Genomic DNA, 25,960 nt, shown 5'->3' on the forward strand with positions numbered 1-25,960 from the left:
GAAGTTCTAGCGGCTATTCCTGAGAGTTATTTTTCAAGCCCATTCGCGAGTTTCTTGGGTCTGATGTGGGAGTATTTTTTTACCTCATTCATCCAGTTTTCTAGGCTATTCCTGGGAGTTATTTTTAGGCCTATTCTCGAGTTTGTTGGTACTGATGTCGGGGTATTTTCTTACCTCGTTATCAAGGTTTCGTAGCTCTACCTGAGAGTAATTTTTCAAGCCCATTCTGTGGTTTGTTGGAGCTGATCTCGGAGTATTTTTTTACCTCGTTCATCAGGTTTTCTCGGTTCTTTCCGAGAGTAATTTTTCAAGCCCGTTCTGGAGTTTCTTGGGCCTGATGTGGAAATATTTCGAAGACAATTGAAAGATTACAAAGATGATTTCATGGATCCCAAGCATGAGTGATTGTTTATTAGTTCTGACATGTTTCTCATAAAAAAGTCAGGCATGAGTTAATCATCACAAAACTATAGCCTTATAAAATGCTGTGATAAGCATAACAAATATTTGTACTAACACACAGAGTGGGGGCTGGTAACTGCCCATTAGATCTCTCATAGCAAAATAAAATACATCACAACACATTCAATGTGCAATCCCACTAAAGTACAGTGAAAACAAGCAACATACAATATAAAATCTAACTGATAAATATACAGTCAGTACTAGAGACGTTCACATTAAACCCACTGAATATGCAGGTCATTCCTTCGAACAGGCAGTTGTCCAGAACATGGGTGTGCAGTGCATTCAATGGATTAGTATGAACATAACTATGCAACATAAAAATATTGCACTTAAGGCCAAATGGCATCCGCTGCTAATGGCCATTACTGCACCAGACAAAATGAAACAACCATGTGGTAAATACAGCAAGCATTCGTACTATCACATTAGTGCCGGCCACTGACCACCATATCTCTCACTGCAAAAGGAAAACTATCAACGCATTCACGATGTAGTGAAACTAAAGCACTGTGAAAACAAAATGACACACAATACAAAATCTAACTCACAAATACACAGGCAGTACTAGAGATGTTCACATTAGACACACTGAATATGCAGATCATTCCTTCAAACAGGCAGTTGTCCAGAACATGGGTCTGCACTGCATTCAATGGATGATTATGGACGAAACTATGCAACATAAAAATATTGCACATAAGGCCAAATGACATCTGCTGCTAACGGCCACTAGTGCCTCAGACGAAATGAAACAACCATGTGGTAAATACAGCAAGCATTCGTACTATCACATTAGTGCCGGCAACTGCCCACCACATCTGTCACGGCAAAATAAAAACTATCACAACACATTCAAGATGTAGTGAAGCTAAGTCAGTAGTAGAGATGTTCACATTAGACCCACTGAATATGCAGACAATTTCTTCAAACAGGCAGTTGTCCACAACATGCGCGTGCAGTGCATTAAATGGATCATGAACAATACTATGCAACATAAAAACATTGCACTTAAGGGCAGCTAGCATCTGCTGCTAATGACCATTAGTGCCCCAGCGAAATGAAAAAATTGTGATATATACAGCAAGCATTCATACTATAACATTAGTGTCGGCAACTGTCCACCATATCTTTCATTGCAAAAGAAAAACTATCACAACACATTCAAGATGTAGTGAAACTAAAGTACAGTGAAAATAAACAAGTGACACAATATACAAAATCTTAACTCTTCAGTATTGCAACAAGCAAATGAGGGGGCACTAGAGATTATCATTAGACCCATCGATAGCATACTGACCTTCAAACAGCTAGTTGCCCAAGACATGGGTGCACAGTGCAATGAATGGATAGTTAGGAAGAAAACTGCAACAACCATGAGCAACATGTTCTATAAACTTTCAAACTTTCTAAAAAATGACCTCACTCAGATAAGGAAAGTGGTGATTGCTAATACACACGACAAAACATATATGGAAAACAGCCATTCACTGATACTAAAGCCCCTCCATACACGTTTCCGCCGACCAGGTTAAGTACCGCCAACCTACCCTCTTCTTCCACGCTCCTCTGCCACTCACCCCCTTAGCTTCCGGTGTCAAGCGGAACTTCAGTAGCTGCAGCTTCCTGTTCCGAGTGGAAGTAACGCTATGTTTTTCTTAACGTTGTTTACTTTCGCGTCGATGGAGAGGCTTTAATTGCACCAGCTGCGGTTTAAACTGTGAATGCGATTCCATCCAAGTACCACCGCCTATTGTAATCAGCGATCTGATCGTGTTCGCTGTTTCACTTCAACCTGTGACGGGTTGTGCCACGAGAGACAACGTACAGTGGAATGTAGTGCCTGGCGCTTGGAGACCACTGCCGTTTTTCGTGCATTTAGAAAACAGCGACCGCGAATTACTACTTCAGCGGAATATAACAGCTTGTCGCCTTTGCATTCTTCTCATGGCGACTCCCACAGCTCTGCAAAGCACGAGTGGGCGTCTGACCATCGGCAGTCAAAGCGGAAATTCCCGCAGCACAACTCCAGGAAGCGGTAACGCCGGAACCGGAAACTTTTAAAACAGAAATGCTGGAACAGGATTTGGTGTGAGGAGAAAAGGCGGCGCACAACAAAGGTTGTGGCTACTTAAGAAAGCGGCAGTGGCGCGTGGATGGAGGGGCTCTAACTGATACCACTCCCCCTTGTGCTCAAAGAAAACATATGCAGCCCTTTTTCCACACAAGAGGAACATGTTGCACAACTGTATTGCAGTACTTATGGGTACAAGCCAGATTTCAATTTCGTTGCCTAAAAATTGTAATGCTTCTTAGATAGACTAAAAGGGAATTGAGTGTGTTGCCCTTGTCTGTTTCTAGGCATGCAGTTGTGATGGATGCCATATGCTTGTGTGACAAATTGAACATAGTGCTACAGGTACGACTACAAGGATGTATACTTTGTGGGGTCTGATGCGGGATATTCTCACACCGTACTCTTGGGACAAAGGAACGACAACACAGTAGTGCACACAATCACAAGGGCATTTATTGCACCTTTCATACATCAATGCCTGCTAGCCGAGTTGCTATCCACAAACATGCCGATGGGCGCGCGACAAATCTAGAAGTCCGACTCACCGCCACCGGAAGCGAGCGAATATGTTCGCCCCATGCTGGATCCCAACGCCTGGTCGTTCGCGTGTATAGTCACGCAAATCGTGGCGCGTTCGAAGGCGGCCACGCGAGGCGGTCTCGCAGATGCATCGGTCGCCGCGCGCTAGCGGGAGACGTCCCCGCCGCGCGCCGACGTGCCGGGAAAGAGGGTTGCTGCACGTGCAAGCACGTCTGTCCCGTTCGCTGTCTGGAACCCAAGAGAGCGCGCCTTCTCTCTCCCGCCGAGGGTAACCCCGCAGCCGCGCAACACTAGCGCCATCTCTCGGACTGCGCCTGTACCACTCGGACCGCCGCGTGTGCGGCGAAGCCGCACTACAGGAGACGCGCTATGCGGGAAAAACACCAGGGGAGGCGCGAGGGTCGCATCGCATCCCCACATCCCCCCAACCTTAAATCACTTCTTATTCCGGCGAAACATGTGACACGGTCTAACATTAACCCGTGCTTCGCGAACAAAGTAGTACATGCAACAGTGGTCGCGCCGAAGAAATGTCCGCACGCTGTCCATAGCATGCGAGCCGACTGTCCTTGGGTACACCGCTGGCGTCCGCCGGTCACAGCAGCAGCTTTGCAGCCTCGATGGCACGATCCCAGGCCAGGACTCCGGAGACGACGACGCAGTAGTCGGTACGAGCAAGCGTCGCTCGCGCCGACTCGCCCTGCTGGCGGGAGCCGCAGTAGCTGTCGGTGACCGCCGGCTCTTTTGTCCGCCGCCGAGGGTTGTGAGCTGGATACAGGAGGCCGCCGAAGTCGCCGCGCCGAACTGGCCACAGCATCACCATCGCCCGGGGTGGCTCGATCGTAGTCCGGGGCAGCAGCGCAGACGATGTGCAGGCGACGGCAAACCAGGGGTGACTCCAATCACACTGCGTAAACTCAACACACTCGGCAAACACTAAAGTAGTGCAAGGGAGAGGAAGTCTGCATGCGCATCGCCCACGTGGTACGATGTTCAACTCGGCTAGCAAAAGATCAGGCAGCTATGCTCAGATGCTAAGTTCACGTGAACGAAGCTCGCTTTCTTGAGTCGAACGAGTAATTTCAATTCGTGCGAGGCTAAATAGAATGAGGGAAGCAACTTGCAACACCTCAACGCCACGGTCCACCAGGTTGTGTCCCTCCACGTGCGACAGGCAGCTTCATAAAGCCTTAGGCCTAAAGCGTCGCTTCCCTGACAACAACCGGCATCCAAAAACAACACCCAAAATGGGCGCAAAACAGGCAGCCGCGGGAAGACGTCAGCTCTGTGAGGTGGTCCTACTCCGCTCGGTGCACACAGCATCCGAGTTGACGGCGCCCACCGTCCCAGACGGTGTCGGAGCGCCCGGTGCCAGGCCGCAATACCAGTCAGCCCGTAGTGGCACCCGTGGCCCGCGGCCACCCGGCTCCCAGAGCCGCGACTTCATCCGAGTCAAAGAGATAGAAGAAGCTATTTACATATTTACATAGGAAATTCGGACCACCCACGAGGCTTCCGTACTCACTCGCTTCAGGCTTGCCACTGCTCCGCGGGCGCTCAGCCTCGCTCTCCCAGGATGCAGACCACGTGGCTCTCGTACCAACGAATGCCATTAAAAAAAACACTTGCGAAAAGGCTTAGTAAGTTGACATGTTCAAACACACTACCCACGAAACACGCAAGCAGCTATTTGATGTCTAAAAGATGTCTTCAACGGCTAATTCAAAAGCCTAGTAGCTGTCTTTATCAAGACATTTTGTAGCCATGGACGTCTAGAAGTACTTCAGTTAGCCCTGCTAACGTTACGCTAAAAGTTGGCTAATGGACAGCTTGACAAGAACAACTGAAGACTTTTATTAGACATTCCCTCAAATTTTTGCGGCAGCTCTTACAGTAACACGACGTTTGCCCACAGTTACAATTTATTTTAAACGAGGCATGGACATCAGAAAAAAAAATAGTTTATATTGTCGGATAGAGTGATGCAGAGGTATTTTTTCCAGATGTGAAACATGGCAATAGTGTAGTACAGCCTCATTGGTCAATTTGTGCTTTTTAATTAGACCAATCAATTGAATGCCACCTGTCAGAATTATTTTGCAAATCAAACAAGATCTGTATTGTATGCTGATATACTTCCAATGTTCACTCATTGACCTAAACAAGAACATCTCTGCGTGAAACACACCATTATTGACAAAACTTCGCCCTGCTGGGTCTCCACCAAATTGAAATAGTTTCTAGCAAAGAAAAATTTTGTCAGTGATGCTGCAGTTCAGGCAAAAATTATATCCTGGTTTCAGCTACAGGGGGCACAATAGCCTTACACCAGTATACGAAACAGAACACTGTGCTGCAATGAGTTAAGAAATAAAGGATAGTACACATCTGGAAAAACACTCTGCGAACCACCCTGACTAGCAATATAAATATATTTTTTCTGATGTCCATGCTTCATTTAAAAGTAAATTGTAACTTACTTTCCGGGTGCCTCTTGTAAGGTAACGCCAAATGCTTGCACAGCATCACGCAGAAATAATGGCCAGTTCTTCGGCATACCATCCATTAGTGAATACCTTGTATGTTGCATGTGACAAGATACTGAAAGATAAATCATAATATGCTGTCATTTTTTTTTCATAAATTGTATGATGAGCTTTTCATGCATAAAAGGTGATTGCAAGCTAAAATGCAGCAAGGCATCAACTTCACACCATGTCACATACTCATACTTTATTACCTAATAGATTAGAAAAGATGCAGAAAGTGTAATTAAGAAGAGTGACAAATAGCAACAAAGGTGATCATCGATAAATCTTGAAGATGATTGCCGCCGCTGCCAGAGTAGGCCAGCCTTCGTAGGAGAGCACTGGCTGCCCACAAAAGCTTGCTGTCACAGGCCACCCGTGACGGTTCTTGTAGACATAGGAAAGCAATACCTGCACAGAACAGGAAAAAAAGGGCAAGGGAGGAAATGGGAATGTTGAAATTGGAACTTCAATTAGCAATATGTGCTACGTAAGAAGTTTGGCTCACATTAAAAATTAATTTAAGCATTCCTTTCTGTTAAATTACGGGTACCTTAAGGTATGTATGCGATGATGTTTAAAATGACTAGTATATTTCCTATCATGAGAAGCCAACAAACACTGACACCAAGGACAACATAGGGGAAATTACTTGTGCTTAATAAATTAAATAAACGATAAATTAATGGAAATTAAAGTGGATGAAAAAACACCTTGCCGCAGGTGGGAACTGAACCCACAACCTTTGCATTTCGCGTGCTATGCTCTACCAATTGAGCTACAGCGGCGTCGTTTTCCCATCCACTTTCTTGGGTATTTATGTGTCCTAGTAGAACACTGGGAGTGTTAGCCAGCGCCTCAACTCAGAGGCCTTGTTACTGGCATATAGTCATTAAGTTGCATAGCAGAGTCAAAATCAGCCTTTAAATTATTGTATGGTGTTTTGTGGCTAAAAAGCCACTTATCAACCTGTCAAACAAGTCTGAGAAGCTTCCTGCAAAATATAATCAGTTTAAAACAGTAATTCACTCTGCAGGTAAATGATGTACTAACTTAATTAAGTTAAATAGCGTCTTATATTGTTGAACTAAAAGCAAGTTTGGCATTTTGCGCTGCCTAGCTGTTGCCTTTCTTTCAAACTTAAACATGACACAGTACAGAGTAAGCAGGTAGCATGCAAAGGAGGACTGGTGATAAAGTAGTGTTCCAAAGTAACACTCCTAGCTGGATCAATCACTTTTGTTGATATATTTTCAAGTGACCCTAATTGGCTTCGGGCAATACCTCACACAAATGATGCAACACCTTGGATGATGCTTCATACAAAGTTGAAAGTATCTCATGATGTGATCAAACGATAACATTGCCCGCTGACTTGGAAGTGTTAACATGCTGTTTGCGTGAGAAAGTGCAAAGTGATTCGTATAGGTGGCAAATTATCAGTGTATCTATACTCTCAGGTAATTCTGAGCATCTATGCTGACTTGCAACTGAGAAGCTACTGCACACAAAAAGGTGTATTCAAGTAATGGTCCATGCAGAATAATTGCCCACCTAGTGAAGAGGCAAATGTGGCAGGCTAATGGGCCAGGGCAAATAGATTGATAAATTCTGATAACACATTCAATGATATTATTGAAATAAGTGATAAAAAACAGCACAGGTAAAATTGCAGTCATGACAAAATTTTAAAAGCACCTCTGCAAACTGCTGGAACCCTCAGCATCATGCCTGTTCTACACGCACATATGTTGCAGCGCAATCTATATCTCAGACGCAGGCGCATCAACAGATCACTTTGTGATCTCCTCACAATAAGGTTAAAAAACAGTCTGGCACAAGCTACTTGATGCGATTCATTTTGCAAGCACCAACCAAGTGCTCATGGTGGTAGAACGAAATTGAAGTTTGTCCTTGTATGGAAGCCTTGGCCCATGTTTTATCAATTCTAGCGGCAAAGCACACCTTTTACAGCACACATAAATCTTAAATAAGACTGCTTGCTGATGCTACACAGCGCTTGTGTCCTGTCCCTTACTTTGTGGTTGCATGTGTTTGCGCTGTAAACGTTTTTATGTCAAACTGTACAGTAAGTTCCTGTAAAGAAACTAAATCACACAGGAAACATTTAGAATGCCAAACTAATCAAATACTGGCTTGAATACATTTGTGCATTAGGGAAGCAAGGTGTAATGTACACTGTTGTAGAAAATTTTTACTCATGTATGGAATACTTTTATGACACAGCAGAGTTAATTTGTGAGTTCTTACATAGCAATGACTACCTACAAGTAAATTTTGTAAGGCTTAGGGAAACTAATTATTAGTATAACTGTGTATGTACACTGGCACTGAAAAATTGGTTATAATAGTGGCAGCTTATAATGGACCATAGCTAAAAAATGGCCGTTGGTGAGACACCAACTAGCTATTTTACCACGAAGCGCTCCCTGGCCTTAACCCACATAAAAAGCACTGGGAGGACCAGAGAGGGTACAGTACATTGGCTTACACTGATCATGATGAGGTCCCGTCATCCAGCTAGCGCCAAGGTACAAGAAGGATGTCCAGCCGTCTATAGAGTGAAAGGGACAAAATAAGATAGCATCAAGTCAGTTGAAAGGCAGATTTGCAATTACACATAAGGTGACCCAGTCACGGTCATTCATTAATAAATGCCAAGCTGTCGTGATTTCACTCCCAGATGAAGCACCTACTAGGTTAAAGGTTTTGCTGCTTATTTAGAACAAAACAAGTGAAATTTGTACATCAGCAGACGATTTAATTTGGAATTGTATAGATGAAGTAAACATTGCAGTTATATTTTTTGTTTTGCTATAAAGTGGGATAGCTACAAACTGCATAGTCACTGACACACGCGCGCACACGTAAGTACAAAAGGACACAAAATAAGGCGAGTTCAGTCTGGTTCAGCATTACAGCCAGCGCGTCATCTTCGAATGCACTCCTTTCGGTTGGCTCGTGCTACGTTAACCACAGGCTAACAAGCAGGGCAAAGTTCTGACTGTTGTTGCGGAAGTCGTGGAGCGCGGTAGTGCTGAACGGCTGAACACAAGCAGAACCCTCGTATAAAAGTAATGACGAAAACTCGCAGGGCAGAAGAGCCCATATATCAAGAATTGCCGCGGGTAACACCTAAATATATTCACATTGTTGACGAAAAAGGAAGCGCAATGCATTTCACTTACCGGAAAAAGTGTTATCCGAACGTGCGACGTACAAAGACGCACCGAGACACGAAGGCGGCGAACGCAGATCCCGCCATTGTGGTAGTAAGCCGTCGGCGAAAACACGCAATACAGCCGATGTCACGAAGCACTGATGCAAAACACACCGCAAACAGCATCAGCACAGCTAAATGACTCCAGTTAATGTCCAGTATAAATGTACAGAACGGCTTGAACAACTGGCATAACGAACCCACGACCGAGACATTGCGGGCGGGAGTGGCCGTTTTTTTTCAAACTTCCTGCCTCCCAGTGTTCCCAGCACAGAATGAGATGTTCGACAAATTTGGATTGTACCGCCGAAGTGGTCGCAGCGCGGTGGCTCTGTGACACCGCTGTGCAACACCGGCATTTCGCTCCTGCTGCTGCGCGATCATAGAATGGTTTCCAGGCGTCGCGTGCGCGCCCGCATGGAAAACAATAACACGCCCTTGATTGTTGAAGTTCTGGTGTGAAATTATTTAATACTAAAGCCAATTAACTTATGTTGCTTCGAACGAGTTCGATTTGTCTGAGGCGTCTTTTATTCGCTAACGTCGACGGCCGACGGTAACCGCACATTTAACACGTCGTTTGGCATTTTATGCACTTTTAGACAAAAAGATCTAGAAAAGTTCTTGAGTTAGACATTCTGAATGCGTTTACCAAAACAGACTCTAGTGACACCCGTAGTGGGTTTTGCCGCAGATAGAATATATGCTAGCATATTCCAAGTGCTGAGGTTATGTTTAGAAGAAATTCTATTTTCAGTCTTATCATAGACCAAGACGTCTATAGCCGTTTGTAGCCATTTCAAGAAGTTTTTAAGAGGTTTTGTGTTTCGTGGGTACAGCCACCGCCGCCTCGCTCAAGAAAGCACGCCGCTGACGCTAGCGATCAAAATCCACGCTAGGCCTACGCTTCGGTTCAAACAAAGGTCTCGAACGAAGCAACACTTAAAATTATCGTCCCATGCCCCAAGAGCCCCACGTTGGGCGCCAGATGTGGGGTCTGATGCGGGATATTCTCACACCGTACTCTTGGGACAAAGGAACGACAACACAGTAGTGCACACAATCACAAGGGCATTTATTGCACCTTTCATACATCAATGCCTGCTAGCCGAGTTGCTATCCACAAACATGCCGATGGGCGCGCGACAAATCTAGAAGTCCGACTCACCGCCACCGGAAGCGAGCGAATATGTTCGCCCCATGCTGGATCCCAACGCCTGGTCGTTCGCGTGTATAGTCACGCGAATCGTGGCGCGTTCGAAGGCGGCCACGCGAGGCGGTCTCGCAGATGCATCGGTCGCCGCGCGCTAGCGGGAGACGTCCCCGCCGCGCGCCGACGTGCCGGGAAAGAGGGTTGCTGCACGTGCAAGCACGTCTGTCCCGTTCGCTGTCTGGAACCCAAGAGAGCGCGCCTTCTCTCTCCCGCCGAGGGTAACCCCGCAGCCGCGCAACACTAGCGCCATCTCTCGGACTGCGCCTGTACCACTCGGACCGCCGCGTGTGCGGCGAAGCCGCACTACAGGAGACGCGCTATGCGGGAAAAACACCAGGGGAGGCGCGAGGGTCGCATCGCATCCCCACAACTTGTAGCTGCCCTCAAACCCCTTCATTTTGCTAGTCAGCATCTATAGTGTATCTTTGTATTGCTTATCTAACACTGTTTACACACAGAAGGCATGTCTGAATACCAAACCACCTTATTTTCCACAGTTACTTTAAAGTGAATGCATTGTGACAAAGCGTAATGTGAGAAGTCCATGATAAAGAAAAAAAAGAAATAAAAATAGCTAATTCAACTCCCCCCTGAATTACCAATTTCTGGGCCATTAAGTTTTGCATAATACACCTGTGGTGATTAACACAGAGCCACGTTGGCCTAACCCTAGTGGCACAGGACATCCTTCAAGTTATCAGTTGGTACAGAATCATTCAGCATGCTGCTGGTGCTTTTGCCCCTGCTGAGAATACCTGTGGCATACTAACACACATTTTGTTGCTGAAGGTCCATTACAGAGATACTAAAGAGAAACAGAAAATCATTTTAGACTGATAAAACAATCTTTTAGAACTGTATTCATGAACATTGTGGCAATAAGCGGATTAATACATGAGAAAATGAAGATATAACTTTCATTTTTCAAGTTTTATGCAGTGCCCGCACATCAGTGTGGAGTCATACTTCAACTAAGTATATTCTTTGACACCTTTACAACAGAATTCATCAATATTGGCCAGTAGAACATTAGCTAGACCCGACCAGACACCGTCAAATTCCATATCACAACGAGCTGGTGCAGGAACTGTAAGGTGGTGGTGGCGACACCAGTTTTCATTTTTGCAAGTTATCTGGCTTATCAAGCCAATTCTCATGGTGGGAGTTGTTTTTTCAGTGCGGTAGAAGAATGATTTAATAAAGCTCAAATAAATTTTCTCTTTCGTGTCCCTTTAAAGCAAGCACTGTGCTACATGGCTTGGGCAACCTGGCAGCCACAGAACCCACGAGTGCTTTCGTTAGGCAAAATAATTTTTACAGAAACTTTCTTGAGGATATGCATCTAAAAATTTTTTTGCCTAGCAATAGTTTTGTCTTATAAAAATTGAGTAAATCCAATGCTTTCACCTGCGGCTTTGTGTAGTAAAAATCAAGAAAGCAGTGCTCAATAAATGTCAAAATCCTGTGGGCCTTTTTCGAGTAGATAACGTGGAAGACCCAGAACGAAGCGAAAAGGCAGGCCAGGCCTGCCAGCAGTGACGCTGTCACAAACAATTGCTGCGCATCCATGTGTAGCGCCTCCCTTCAACCTCTACTTTTGTAAAAGGAGCCTTAAGGAGGCCCCCTGCGAACTGAAAGCCCGAGTTGTTAGCATCCAGGCGCAGCCTCTTCAGCAGGCCCTTTTCAACATATACACCGTCGCCGATGTCTACCTGTGAAACAACAGAACAAGCACAGATTAATTTTCTACACTTTTGATCAAGGAAAGGTTAGGAAATAAGCTAAAGTTTGCAAAAACGGAAGTAGCTGCGTCTTGTTGATACGGTTTAAAGAACAAAGTACTATTACGTATACCATACATGCGTTGTGCTGAGCTGTGTACTTTCACCTAAGACTAGAAAGTATTGGGAACTTCAATGCGAAAGAAAGACATTCATCTGCCTAGCTCTAAGCAAATGCGTTCCACCCCTTGGCACAGAATGAAATCTGGTGCTGTTCTAGCGATTAGCACACATTGAAAGCTTCAAGCCTGATTTAGTATTAGGCCAAGGGTCAAGCTGTGCTCGATTATAGTCAGATACAACTTTAGAAAAACAGGGGCGTTTACTCCTCCGAGGCAGATGCACACGAGCATCCACTAATGGGTGCGCACTCTGGACTGACGTCATGCGCCGGACGGCCGGTGGCTCGCCGTCGGAGAAGATGGCCGCCCGGGCTTCGAACTGGGCCAAGTCGCGTCAGCTGTGCGTGTCAATGCCTCGTCACAGTGAATTCCCAAACTGTTTGTCATTGTCTATCATGCCGGAAATATTACTGCGAGCTTACAATGCGGCATCTGTGCCGCGTGCGTTTATTCTAAGCCGTGATCCGGCGAAGAAACATTGCAGCGAGCATCGCTGATGCTGCGCTACGCTTTGCCTGAAAACAGGATGCCTCGGTGACTGCTGCAAACACACATCCTGCCTGTTTGTTTCATGTCTTTTTTATTTCGCTCCTGAGTGAAGTTAGGACAAGAAAAGTTTGCCAAAGTCTGGTGCCTGCTGTCAGCGGCGGGTGAGTTCGTGTACCGTGTCGCTGCATTTTTCGTCGGACGGGGTAAAGTGATGGAGCAAAACCATTCTGAGGAGAAATTAGAAAAGCGTGCGCGCGTGAAACAAACCTACGAGCGTCTCAACAGAAAATATTTGACAAAGAAGCCTCCAATGCAAAGATTTGTCGCCGTCAACTTAGCGTGAGTGATCGTTGTCAACAGTGAGATAGCCGAGCGTCTAACGGCGGTGTTCGAGCGTTGTGTATAGCACTGTCGATTGATTTCTTTCCACCAGTGCTCACCGCACACGCAAGCTGTAGAATGCGTGCTGCGGTCCAGTCACGCATAAGTTGTGTTGCCAGCGTTCCTGCTTCCATGCGTGTTTGCACTTACTCATATTTGTCCTTTTATTTTATATTAGCATTTGTTTTTGATAGTTTTCTTTCAGCAAAGTCCTTACACATTTTCATTAGCCAATCTCATTCAAAGCACTAACTCCTGTACACAGCAGGACTGGCCTCTTCCATCTCATTAAAACCTTTCTCACTGGTCTACCTCGTCTTCCAATCTGCCTACTTGCCGCGTTTTCTGTCCTTGTTTCTTGTGTTGTTGCTGCAATGTGATTAACCAACTTGCTCAAAACAAATTTTGATCGCCTATCAAAACAGAAAGGTTGAGAGATACATTTTCTTAAAAGCGTCATGTGGGTTGCACAGTAACTTTGCCTCTTACCTCAGTTCATGTTTATGCGTCAGTGCATGTGGCAGCTAGCCAGAAGTGCACATGAAAGGCTGCATATTGTGAAACACCTTGCTATGCTGTTGCATTTTTCATGCATTCAGTCTTAGTAAACAAACGGTTTCGCTGCCTATCACATATGATGGCGAAAATTTTCAGCACGAATAACAATGTGCAGTGGGGTGTGATTTCTGTCTGACGCTTTCGCCGTTGCAAAGACATTCTTCTGTGAATGGAGCCCAGCAAAGCAGTGCACTGAGAGCTTTTGCAACATTCACCATTTATTACTTCACAAATGACATTGTCTGAACCTGGCCGTTGATCGACATGCCGATGGCTTGTAAATTAAATAATTGCCTCAATAAAACACATTCAACTTCACTCAGCATTTTTTAGCACAATGCTAGCAGAGCTATTCAGGGTGAATAATTGTGCTTACATTGGTGTTACTTGCCCGGTCAGATAAACAAATAGAACAATGCCTGCGGTATGACTGTGATTTGACGTGCAGGCTGCTAAAGGTGCCTTTGAAACGTGCCCTGATGACTGTTATTTCATCACAGGGCCCGTCACGCTCATAGGTGGCTGCCCAATAGAGTATTTTGGGCCTATCTGACATTGGCATTATTCATCTCAACGGGCTGGAAAAAACAGTAAGGGCAGCACAACTGCACGCAAAGCACAATGTGCTTTGGCGTGCAAGCTGCTAAGAGTGGCTGTCAATTTCATTCACGTTGACTACTGCTTTTTCGCGTGAACCTGGACAGTGGCTGCCCGAATGAGCATTTCGGGCCCCACATAGTTATTCAGACTTAATAACTGCATTTGCATTCAGATTTTCCGGCATTTCAGCACGTTTCCATGCCAACGCTTATATTGAGCATCATCTGTGCAGGACGTTGCTTTTTCAGAATTGGGCTTCCATTAGAAGGAATATGTCATCAAGTGAACCGCTTATTTATTTGAGAGGTCACGGGAGAATGCTTGGCTGCTGTGATTGACACACAGTACACCGCTTCAGTGATGGGAGATCCATTGTTGCGTTTGCCGAGGTATGTGTGGCTGGCAGGAGGTCTGGACCTCGCTTCACGCAAAGTCAGAGACGAGGAGAGTTTTCTCTGCGAATAATTCTTTATAGAATGTTTACATGGTGTCGTCGTTATCAGGACAGAGACCAACAGAGCAGCTGCAAGCTGCTTAAATAACACCCCTCAGCCCAAAGATCTTCCAGACAGTCCCCAAAGACGAAACAAGGTCGTGAGAGAGAGGGTCTGGGCAGCCTCCGGGGTCCTAACGCAGCTCTCGGTGGCCGGCGCTTCCTTGAACCGTGCTGCGGCGTCAGGACAATTTGGCGGTCGGTCAGAATGGTGCGCCGGGCAAGTTTTATGGCCCGCATAGGACAAAGGGAACCAACTACAAGGCACTGGGTCGAAACACAGCCCTCCTTTGGAAACTGTCCCAAACACAGCGGGAGTCGTTTGTGGTGCGGGCGCCGCCGGACAAACGATGGGGGGGGGGGTGCGTTGCTGCCGGGACGGGGAGGGGTCGAATAGCAGTCCGTGATCCGGTGGCTGCTTCCGTCGTGGACGCCGTGCAGCCGCGAGGAAATTCGAGCTGAGCACGTAGCAGGCAGGCACCATGCGGGGATCAATGCTGCCTCCACAGTCGACAAACCATAGCACTGGCCTTCCGTCAGGCAAATCCCAGGGCACAAACATAACACAATATATGCTTCGAGAACTCGTTAGTGATCTTCTCGATCGTCGGTATCTCGTTGTGGTGAAAGAAATCGTGCACACGAGCTCAGCGCACACGTGTCCTACTTCGTGCTGCTGCTTCTTTTCTCCACATTTTGTGGGCGTTGTCGCGAGGGCGTCGATAGTTTGCCACCCGAAATATGCGAAGCTTTGACCTCCCTCCTCACCTTTAACACGGTGCTTTCGCTGACACTGAGCATCTTGGGTTTGTAATGGTTGCGATAAATGCAGTGTTTTATATAAGTACTTGTTCAGTAGCAACTGATTCATTTGAAGCTCGGAACAAGAGTAGTAAATGTGCCGTGTACATGTAAACAAGCACAAATGCCATGCAGAGTTGCTCTTTCTACTTTTGCCACTTACAATGAAGCTAAAGAGCAGACGACGGGCAGCGTTGTGGAAGGCACGGGGTTATTTTTCTGTCGCAATCTGGCATGTGCTGTAGCACATGAGATCTCTACTAAACCAGTCATCAAAGTCTTTATTTACACTGAGAATTGTGCGTTTCCTAAGCACGATTTTTTGAGCGGGATTATTTTAGTCGCGGAGGCAATCGGACGTCGCGCTTCATTCATCTGGGCGGGGCCTCCCCTTTTTTCTAAATTTGTATCCGACTATAGTGACGCACAAGTGCTCGAGAACTATTGAACAAGACGCAATTGTTTTCGATTTACTGACTGCACTTGGGTGTAAAGCTTTTGTCTGAGAAATGAATAAACCACATACACAAGCAGCATTTTCTTAGTTAGCACAGTCTTTAATAGGTACTGATACCTTCAATTTAGAAAGCCCTGTATATTGGGCCTCATCAAACTAATTTCATAAAAGGTTTGGCAAGGTAGAAGCATAGAATTTTAGAGTCATTAGAAGACAGGTGAAATGAGTTATTTATTGCAATTATTACTCAAATTTAAAATTTAGACCACTCATCCCAATGAGAAATTGATGCAAGCAGTTTGTACATGCCACATAAGCATTTAGATATCAAAAATACGGATTAGAGAAAACCTTTTCTTGGAGGTTCATTATTGCAAGCAGTCATGCCCTCGAGGAGAAATAACTTCTTTTTCTGTAGGCAGAAATGAGGCTCGAGTATTTTATTGACACATATATATGCCCATGCATATATGTTATCTCTGTTGTAAACCTTTTTTTCATGTATATGCAAGGTGTGTGTGTGTGTAACATCTCATTGTGCACAAAATCAAATCCATATGAACCCGACAAGAAGCTAAACAAACAAGAGAGCAATCCCAGTGACAAGCCATGTTAAACCAACGAGGTAGCCATCCCAGTAACAAACCGTATCAAAAATTTTACTGACATGAATTCTGACCTTTGAAACATAACATCTCTATCTACATTAGAGCAATGGGCAACTTTAAGCAATGGCTACGCCAACATCAGAACGATGTGGATGAGAAAAGAGTGGCATCAAATGCTTTGGCAGAGCATGCCGCAATGACTAAAAACAATAGTGACTGGATAGTGTCTAGCATAATCGGCCAGCAAAGAAATTGGAAGCCATGCCTGTACCCGGATTCCCTGGAGATGCAATCAACAGGACACACGTTTATATGAAACCAAAGAGCCCACGCCCATCTTATGCTAAAACTTACTTAATTAAATATGCACTTCCACTTTTTTTAACCTTATTGTGAACAAGGCTTCCATATGGAAGCCAAAATGTATTGCTTTTAATGTTGTATTTGGTTGGTCTATGTCTGTCTTTGTCATGTTTCATACCGACCACACAGGCTTCTCTGAAACTCTTGATGATACAACTTTTGTGCGAAAGCATTGCTTAAGGCACTTCTGCATAAACTATGTCTTTAGGTGGTACAACGCATTTTTCTAGACACTCTAGAGCACATTATTCAAGGCACGAAACCTGAATTCATGGTTCTTAAAAAGGCATTTTGGCTAGATTAATATAGTCTATATGGAGTATATAAGGCATAATTACTCAAGCGCCCAATTATATTTAACTCAGAGGAGGCTAGTTTAGGTAAATTCATTAAACTGAGGGCACTCCACCAAAACAAAAATTCGTGATCAGCCACTAGAAATCCTGAAAATGGCAATACAGTAAAATGATTGCATATAACACAAATGTATCCTACAACTCGAAAGGCAGCGCCAGTTTTGTACGCACCTTTGAGAAAGCACGCAGATCACGTGCTTTATTGTCGTGCTGTCCAGCTTCCAGCAGTGCAGCAGGTTCCTGCTCGATGTAGGGATGCCTCGAGAATCCGCATAGCCTTCAAAAGTAAGAAATGTTTAATTTATTGTGCTGTGAACCTGGGAATTTGTGATTTACCAGTGCCATGTGGAATTGCAAAGAGAGCCTCACACAGCCAGCTGCATGAATTTGCGCCTGGTTGCACAAATGTCTCTTTGTTATATCTAAGGAGGTTACACTGATATTTTGTAACAAGAGAAGTTTCAGGGAGGAACGAAATCAGCAACAACAGGCTACCAGGACAATCAAAAACAAAACTCATATAAGCAGTAAAACGTGGCGCATTGGATTGAACAAAAATATTGAGCACATGAAAAGCATTCTGAAAGCTAGATCACGATTTTGTAGCGATGCTATTCCTTTTCGTTATTCGTAAGTGGTCTGACCGCCGCCCCGGCCCGTGCTACGTACTGGAACAGCCGGCCGTTTGCGGTGGGCGACAAGAGTGGTATAGAATCGAGGGGTAAGTATCGCTACAAAATCGCAGTCCTTACTTTATTACGCACTGCCGTATAACCTACGATTGCAAGAGCTGGCATCCCGTTCGTAAGAATTGGTTGGTCTATGTCTGTCTTAAAGGCCGGTGTCTGAAATGTCTCGATTAAAAATAAACTTCGTTACTGTAATATCGGCCTATGTCGGGTTTGCAACATAGAAGACAAATACGCGAAGACACTCAAGAACATAAACAATACACAGGTTCTCGCGACGTGGTCCTCCAAACCAAACTGTATACATACAAAAATCTTCATACAAGCTTCTATCCGCTTAAGCGTCAAACATAGGAATCGTGTGCCAACGCGCGAAGCCCATGATACATCGACGGATACATTACACATGTACTGTACTTGCGGGAATGCATATATAACGAATAACTTCTTGCCAGAAAACTACCGAACGAACAGCAACTTTCAGTGTTTTCATAATTGTGTGCCCATTCAGGCATAGCAATCAAGGCGGGTAGCATATATTTTACAGCAGAATGCAAGTACGCTTACTGTAACATCAGAAGAAGCCTTCGTGAAATTGCTTGCTAAATGTGCGCAGCAAGACGGCCAACCTACGATCAGAAAGCGCTTTGCTCTAGCTAGTTACACAACGTTCATTACGTAAATCATAAGTTCAAGAATGCGCGCAAGGGCCAAACTTGCTTACCTTTCAAAAAGACTTGGCCAACGCTCCTTCGTCTCAAAGGTACCGAGGCACCGACGTCTTTCTGGCGCAAGCACTGTAGAACTTCCGATGAACTCCAGCTCCACAAAAGCACAACCTTCAACAGCCTTCCATACACTACGATTCGAAGCTCCAGTACCAGACTTTTCACGGGAGCGCAGGCAGGCAGCTCGGCAGAACAAAGGCAGCTCGGACGGGCGCTGTAGTAAGACACTCACTGTCGACACTGGTAGATCGCACGAAACACACGGCGAACTAACGGCGTTACACGAGTCCGGAGGGTTTGCGATGGTTACTGCACATGACAAGGAGCACATTTTGTCTAGGCTCTTCTAAAATATAACTCAAATACCGCACTTTACGACAACCAACGTGGTATGTCGACCAAACAAATACTGCAGTGGCGCCACTCTGCGGTTTTTAGAAAAATGTGTCGTAAATGAGAAAATTACGTGTTTTTTCCTAACAACAATCGGTAGGGACACTTTAACAAATTTCTTGAGTCCAAAAGTGTTAACTTTGTATAAATATGCACTTTTTTATACGAAGTTTAAGAAAATGTACTATATATATAAAAAAAAACGAAGCGGATGTCGCCTTCAAGATTCGCAACCGCTTCAGTCGCATGCAGTTTGCAAAAGCACGGCCTTCGAAATCAGACTTTGTCGCTCAAAGGAAACTGTAGCTGGGAGGAGGGCAGGCATTTAGGCCCCAATTGTTGGGTTTACAGTGCCTAGGTAGGCTTCCTTATTTATAAAGAATATACAGGGACTAACGCCAAACCATGAGCGAGCTTTAAGCAGGGGACACACGGTACGATTCGGCGTCCGATCCAACGTGCGTGTATCCGAACGGTCGAGCGGTGCGTAAGCTCCGCCCAGATCCAGCCCCCCTCCCCCCCCCCCCAGCTTGAGTTCAGATTCACGTTGAGAAACGCAATATAAAAACTCTGCACAACACTGCTTCGCTTTACGTGAACACTGTCAATAAAATTATGCCCCTGCAAGTGACAGAACACTTCACGACAGCGCGTTGTCCACTGACGGCTCCGGTAACAGTCAGCGATACGGCCGGCAGGCATAGCTAGGCGGACGCTGCGGCCGACGGCGCTTGATTCAGCCCGAGCTCGATGAAGAGGGCTTATTTTTGCCAAAACAGTTAACACTGTGCACTTAGGTAGCCCGTAATGAAATACAATTGGTTTACTCGACGCAGTCGTTGCGAAGGGCAAACGTGCAAGCGAAGCGAGCAGCCTCGCTCGGACGGTCGGTGCATAGAGATCGGTGTGTGCTGTTTGTGCGCGGAAAGGCCCTCGCGTCGCGGCTCCCGATTTCGACGGTAGCTTAGTGCTAGTGTACTAGGCGCTGTTTTGCATAATAAACACATATTTGAGATAACTTTATTGAACTGGTAACTATTTCGTGTCGGCAACAAACTGCAGCAGGCAAGGGGGAAAAAAAAAGACGGCGAGAAACCGGCCTGCCAGCGCCGCCTCCGTGGAGGGAACGTCAGAGAATGTCACATTAGCTGCGGCCAAACGACGGTGCGGAGAGTGCGGTTGTCGGACACATCGGACGATGAAAATTTGCCCGGTTTGTCGCACGCCGGACGTCCGATCCGGCGCTTCGGCATGCGCACGGCAAAACACCTCGATTCCGGCTGCCGTTCAGGCGCGTCGGCCGCCGGATCGGACACCGAATCGGACCGTGTGTCTCCCGCTTTAGTTGGCGAACACGAGCCCATCAGCGCGCCGTCTGTGCAGCTCCGTGTGCTTGCAATGGTGGATGGCCTACGGGCTTCTTTGACGCCTACTGAGCACAAATTCATGATCACCGCTCGTATACACGCTTCCTACAGCGCTAGCTGTGGTGTTTACGAGATTATGTGCCCTCACCTTGAATTGGCGAGACCGCTCGACATGATCGCATCTATTTCTAGTGCGTGAGGCTTTCCATTGAATGTCACTACAACTAACCAACGTTTTGTTTATTTTGTGCTACAGTGGGTCGTGACGATTCCGTTCACAGCTTCAAAGTGGACAAGAGACAGTCGTTTTCTCGCTCGTAGAAGCATGAAAAAGTGGGCTTGTGCTTGGCAATGAACTTTGACCGACACGCTTGCTTCCGGCCGGAGCAGCAGACGCAACAACTCGCCGTTTGTAGGCTGCCGGCCGATGGCGGTATCCCTCGCGAACGGCAAGATATTTACCTGCCGTAGAGAGGATCGGTCCAGGAACGATTCTTGAGGCGATTTTTGTCGCTGAATACGAGCATGGCCACGCCGGCTCGCCGTGCAGAGCGGAATCGGAACATTATTTTTCGATGAGTTCGCACTGACGCAATGCAGTCGATTGGCTCGTCGGTCGTGCAACGGGCGGCGCGCCGGCAGGAAGCCGCGTCCACTTGAGACACCTCTTACGCGACGTATGTAGTACATACGTCCCAAGTTTCCAACGTTCTGCCGTTCCGCTGGTGGATGCACCGCCACGGCATCGACCTTTGCCATTCCTGCCGCGGCCGTGCCTGTCGCCGAGCGTAGGCTTAGCTGGATTGGGCGGAGCTTGCAACCTTGGGGAGTAAAGTGGTAGTATTTAATCACGTGATCTTCAGGTTGGTTCCAGATCACGTGGTTTTAAACTCTCAATAGATGGTTTTTGGTCACGTGATCTAAAACTCCATACGTCGTAAAGCCGGCTCATGACATCCTTTTACTACGTTTCTCAGAGGTGGTAGTAAAACGATGTAATGTAACGCATTTTACTGCCGTATGCCAGAGTAATTTTCTGGTGCAAGGTAGTCTTCAAAGCTCATGAGCCGCAAAAACGCCAATGTCGGCTAACTTTTGTTTACAGTGCAGGCTACACGAATAAAAAGAAACATACAAGAGCAGCCCTAATGCAATGGGGCTCGTATGCAGCCCCATTTGTACATCCCGTATCGGCGCACCGATGGCCAGCCGTGTTCGCTAAGGGAATCGCGTAACAAAACAACAAATGGTGCCTAACTATCGTCAGTGTGTCAGACATACGCCTTCAAACGAGTAATTCCTTAAGTAATGCGAATCTTCCTTCAACTTCTTTCACAGGGTTTGGTGTGCCTTCTTGGTGGGCTTCTTGCCCAGTAGCTTGGGTTGGCCTTGAAGATAGTGCAATATTAAACAGGTCTTATAGCGGCAGTGGGTCGATCAAAACTGGACCGTTCCCAGAGACTGTGTAATCCGGGGTTGCTCAGGTAGTGCGTGGGGTTTCTCGGAGCATTGCTAACTTGCAGAGTAAGCAAGCAATCGCATTGGTGCAAAGCGTGTTGCAAATGATCAACAGTGTTATGGCATTTATATAGCCCAATAACGAAAGTTCTGTTTCTTAAGAACTCCAAAATGTGCATTGGATCCGCACAATATTTTTCTGTGCACTCGCATCTTCAGCTGAAGTTGCTTAAGGGTTCTTAACTTTTACGTAAGGGCATTGCAGGCATCAAACTATTGAGGAAATTGTCAACACTGTGCTAATTAGCTGTGATCTGGCAGCAGAGTGTTGATTAGTAAAAGTCATAAGATGACGCATCATCCCTGTTTCAGCTGTTTGCTTCCGCGAAGGCCTCGATGGACAATCAAAGCAGACACATCAGAACAGTTCATGCGCGCAGTTTATGTGAGAGTATTTGCAACATGGTAGCTCACTTCCAGTTCCTTACTGCAGTCGCTTGAATACTTGTTTCATTCTTGAGACAGGGAGTTTTGAAATTATATCGGCTGGCACTTTAAAAAATTTACCCTGTACCACACTCCATAAGTATTTATTACAAGCTCAAAATATATTTTTGCACTGGCACCTTCCTGCCATTTATTTATTTATCGAATAGCTGGCCAGAAAATACGTAAAGTTTTGTTTAGCGGCTAATGGATTCAGATATTAGCTTTCTAACCGGTGCTTCTGTGCGTGTATAGTTATCATTGACGTAAACTCCATGAGGTAGATGAGCTTGCAAAGGCTGGCGCACTGCAATAAAGACTATTACCCTTACTTCACGAGAGGCCTACCTGTGCGCCTCATTAGTACTGCGCTTCGCACTCCAGTTTGTGTGAGCCCTTCGTCTTCAACCGCTACTTACAATATCTTCGAGACGCAACAGATATAGCCCCAACGCTGGATTCACTTTTAAAGTTTAGAATGCGCACAAACCCGTACTTTCTTGCAATTAGAAGCAGAGTGAAGAAACAACTTGTTGTTTAGTGAGCTAGATATACAGTAAAATGACGACTGTGCGCACATGACAAGATGGTTGCACATTGTCGCGGGAGAAAAGAAAACGCTTACCTTTGAGTCGCACCGAGCCCGCCGAGGCGCTGGCCTGAGCAGCCAGTTGCACGGCGAGACCGATGCAAAGAAAAGTAGTTACAGGCAGCTTCTTTGACGGAAGGCTTTGATGTAAGGTTTGTTACACAGCCTAGGCACTCAGAGATCGGCCGAAGGCCTCTATTAATTGGTTGCTGCATGAGTCGAGGGTACAAAGCAGGAGTCAGCTGCCCTATCTCGCCGAGGCTTCAGACTACTGAGTGTCCACGACAATGTTGCGGAGTTAGGACTCCGGAATACAATGACTCCGGAATCATTTTACGTTTTCGCGGTCCCGGAATGGAATGGCGACAACACTTGGAGGAATGAAATGGGAATGGAATTAAGCGTCTCTTGACGGGAATGGAATGGGAATGTAACTAAGTATTTTTCCAAAAATAGAGCACTTTTTCGACAACACGATATTTTTTGTCAAAATATGCCGAAGAACAAACCCAGCCCAAGTGCAAACATAAGCGAGTCAGGGCCTCGAATTTAACAATAAAGAAGTATTTTTAATATACCTTGGCTGACAACAAGCACGGTACATTTATAAGCAACGCGCCTACTACAATGCTGTCCTTATAGACTGAGTTGCTCTGAAGTTTGCCTCGATTCTTCGCGTAACCGCGGTTCTATGCCGTTAGTAGCGGTCGCGCAGAAATACAGCGACAGCATACTCCCCTCCCTTACTGCCTTGCGTTTTTTTTTTACCTCGGCGACGCCTTCACTCCTGCCGCCTGCTGTCTCCCCACCCTTCCATATTTAGGTTTTGCTTCTGTCGTCGTCGGCAACTCGGGCGCACATTCGAAGAAGCGCTTCTCTAAGTTGTGATGTGTATTGACACTGACGCGATGTTTATGTTCACTGGAAGCTTTCGCATACCAGTTGGTGAGCCGTCTCACCTCGTACTCCCCCCCCCCCCCCCCTCCCAACTCTTTTGCATTACTATTCCCCTCTGTCTAGGCACACGCCTTTGCCCGAGACTCTATGGACGAAGGTCTGCAGGTCAGCGCAGCACCCATGATTGGGAGGGGGCCTCTTTTGTAGGACAGGACAGTGCCAGCACTGTCGCAAATGCAGACTCCGAAGCAGGGCCAAGCAAACACTTTCATGATAGATAATCACGAAAGTGTTACATTTAGATTGTTCTTTTCAGGGCGTGCTTTATTGTTGTCCGTGGTTTATAGAGCACGGGACGCTCCACCGCGACTTCTGAAAGATCTACGCGATCTTAGGGTCATTTTCTTGCAAAGAAGTAATCATTATTGGCGATTTTAATTTACCTTCTGTTGAGTGGCATTATCCTTTTTGAAATACAGATCAGTGTTCAGATGTTGGATCGTTGCTTGATATTATGCTTATCCTGGATGTGGAACAAGCAGTAACCAAGCCTGCGCGAGCTTGCGGTGAATCCTGTTCAATCCAAGATCTTGTTTTTGTTCCAAGGACAAGCGAAGAATATACAGTCTGTGCATCCTGGTATTTCTTATCATGCAATGGTGTTGTTATCGTGTACGCTTGAAAAACATTGTATTCGTCCCTCTGAAACAGCTTCTGTAAAATATTTTTCTCGTGCCAGGGATTAGAGTGTCGTGGATTACCTTCAACTAAAATTCAGCAGCTTTCAAGGGTCAGATGTTAATATGCATTGGAATCAATTTAAACAGATATGCACTTACTGTCTAGATAATTTCGTACGAAACAATACTAAGAATATAAATACGAATCACTGGATAACGGGAGACATCTTGCAACTGAAAAGAAAGCTTAAGCGCCTTTAAAGAAGGATCAGCTACAAAAATTGTTAAAACCGCTCGAACGGTGTTTAATGAGGCATTGAAACGTTCCAACTGGCATGTATTCAACATAACCTGCCAAACTTTTTAAAGGAATCACTTCAGAAATGCTGGGTCTTCTTGAATCAAAGGAAAAATTCTGTTAAAGAGATAGAACTCGACGATGTTCGAGTTGTTTCCAAAGAGGCCATTCTGGAACATCTTATATTTTCATAGGGTGTTTTCCGTCCCTTCTGAAACAGTAAGCCACATCCCTGTATCATGCTCTGATCTCGAAGATATTGGATCATTAAAAGGTGTTGTGGCTATGCTTCTTTACGTGACGACTAAAGCATCATCCGACTCTGATGGTATTCCAAATGTGTTCCTTCGTCGCTACGCGGAGATGCTCGCCCAACTCCTTGCATGCATTTCTCGCAAATGCATGTCATCTGTGGATCTACCGGCCGACTGGCGGATGGCGCGTGTGGCGCCCATGCACAAGAAAAGTGACACATCGCTGATTTCAAATTATCGTCCTATATCTTTGACTTTTTCAAGCTGTGAGATGCTTTAACATATTGCCGCTACCCGCCCTGGTTGTTCGGTGGCTATGGTGTTGGGCTGCTCAGCATGAGGTGACGGGATCGAATCCCAGCCAGGGCGGCCTCATTTCGACAGGGCCGAAATGCGGAAATACCCATGTACTTAGATTTAGGTGCACGTTAAAGAACCCCATGTATTCGAAATTTCCGGAGTCCTCCACTACGGTGCGCCTCATAATCAGAAAATGTTTTTAACACGTAAAATCCCATAATCTAAGTTTTAATATTGCCGCTAATTACATAATCAAGTCTTTAACAGATAATGACATTCTATCTTCTTTTGAACATGGTTTTAGGAAGGGCTTTTCTACGGTCACACAACTAACGACAGAATTTCACAATTTGGCAAGCGTTATCGACAAGGCTGGTCAAACGGACGTCATTTATTTGGAATTTGGAAAAGCGTTCGACCTTGTTTCACATCAAAACTTAATCTTCAAGTTGAGATAGACTGGCCTCCCCTACTTCATAATAAGCTGGATTTCCGCCTACTAAGCAAATCGCACGCAGTCAGTTTATGTTAATGGTCACCACTCGCGTCGTTTGCCAGTTACTTGCAGGGTACCACGAGGTAGCGTACTTGGACCAATATCATTTTTAATTTTCATTAATGATATTGTTAGCGCTATTACTGAACCAGTACAAATACGTTTGTTCGCAGACGACTTCATTTTGTTTCATGAGATTGCTTGCCAAGAGAATCAGGAACGTTCGAATACTAACCTCCCTAACATATATTT

General features: G+C 45.7%; 1 protein-coding gene and 1 long non-coding RNA gene across 4 annotated transcripts in view; both read right to left on the minus strand.

Moving 5' to 3' along the window:
- The window catches only part of LOC135909361 (serine/threonine-protein kinase haspin-like), a 157,549-nt gene that overhangs the window by 127,808 nt on the left and 3,781 nt on the right, over positions 1 to 25,960 (minus strand). The gene's annotated exons all lie outside the window — the stretch shown is intronic.
- LOC135909385 (uncharacterized) lies at positions 5,888 to 9,157 on the minus strand. Of its 2 annotated transcripts, XR_010566708.2 has the most exons (4): positions 9,052 to 9,157; positions 8,820 to 8,949; positions 8,123 to 8,185; positions 5,888 to 6,021 (listed from the first exon to the last, which is right to left on the minus strand). It is a non-coding gene; the product is annotated as an uncharacterized lncRNA (long non-coding RNA). The 2 variants fall into 2 exon arrangements; XR_010566707.2 differs by lacking the exon at positions 9,052 to 9,157 and having other exon boundaries at positions 8,820 to 9,035.

The sequence above is a fragment of the Dermacentor albipictus genome, chromosome 1 (genome assembly GCF_038994185.2).
Source record: "Dermacentor albipictus isolate Rhodes 1998 colony chromosome 1, USDA_Dalb.pri_finalv2, whole genome shotgun sequence".
NCBI classification, from domain to species: Eukaryota; Metazoa; Arthropoda; class Arachnida; order Ixodida; family Ixodidae; genus Dermacentor; species Dermacentor albipictus.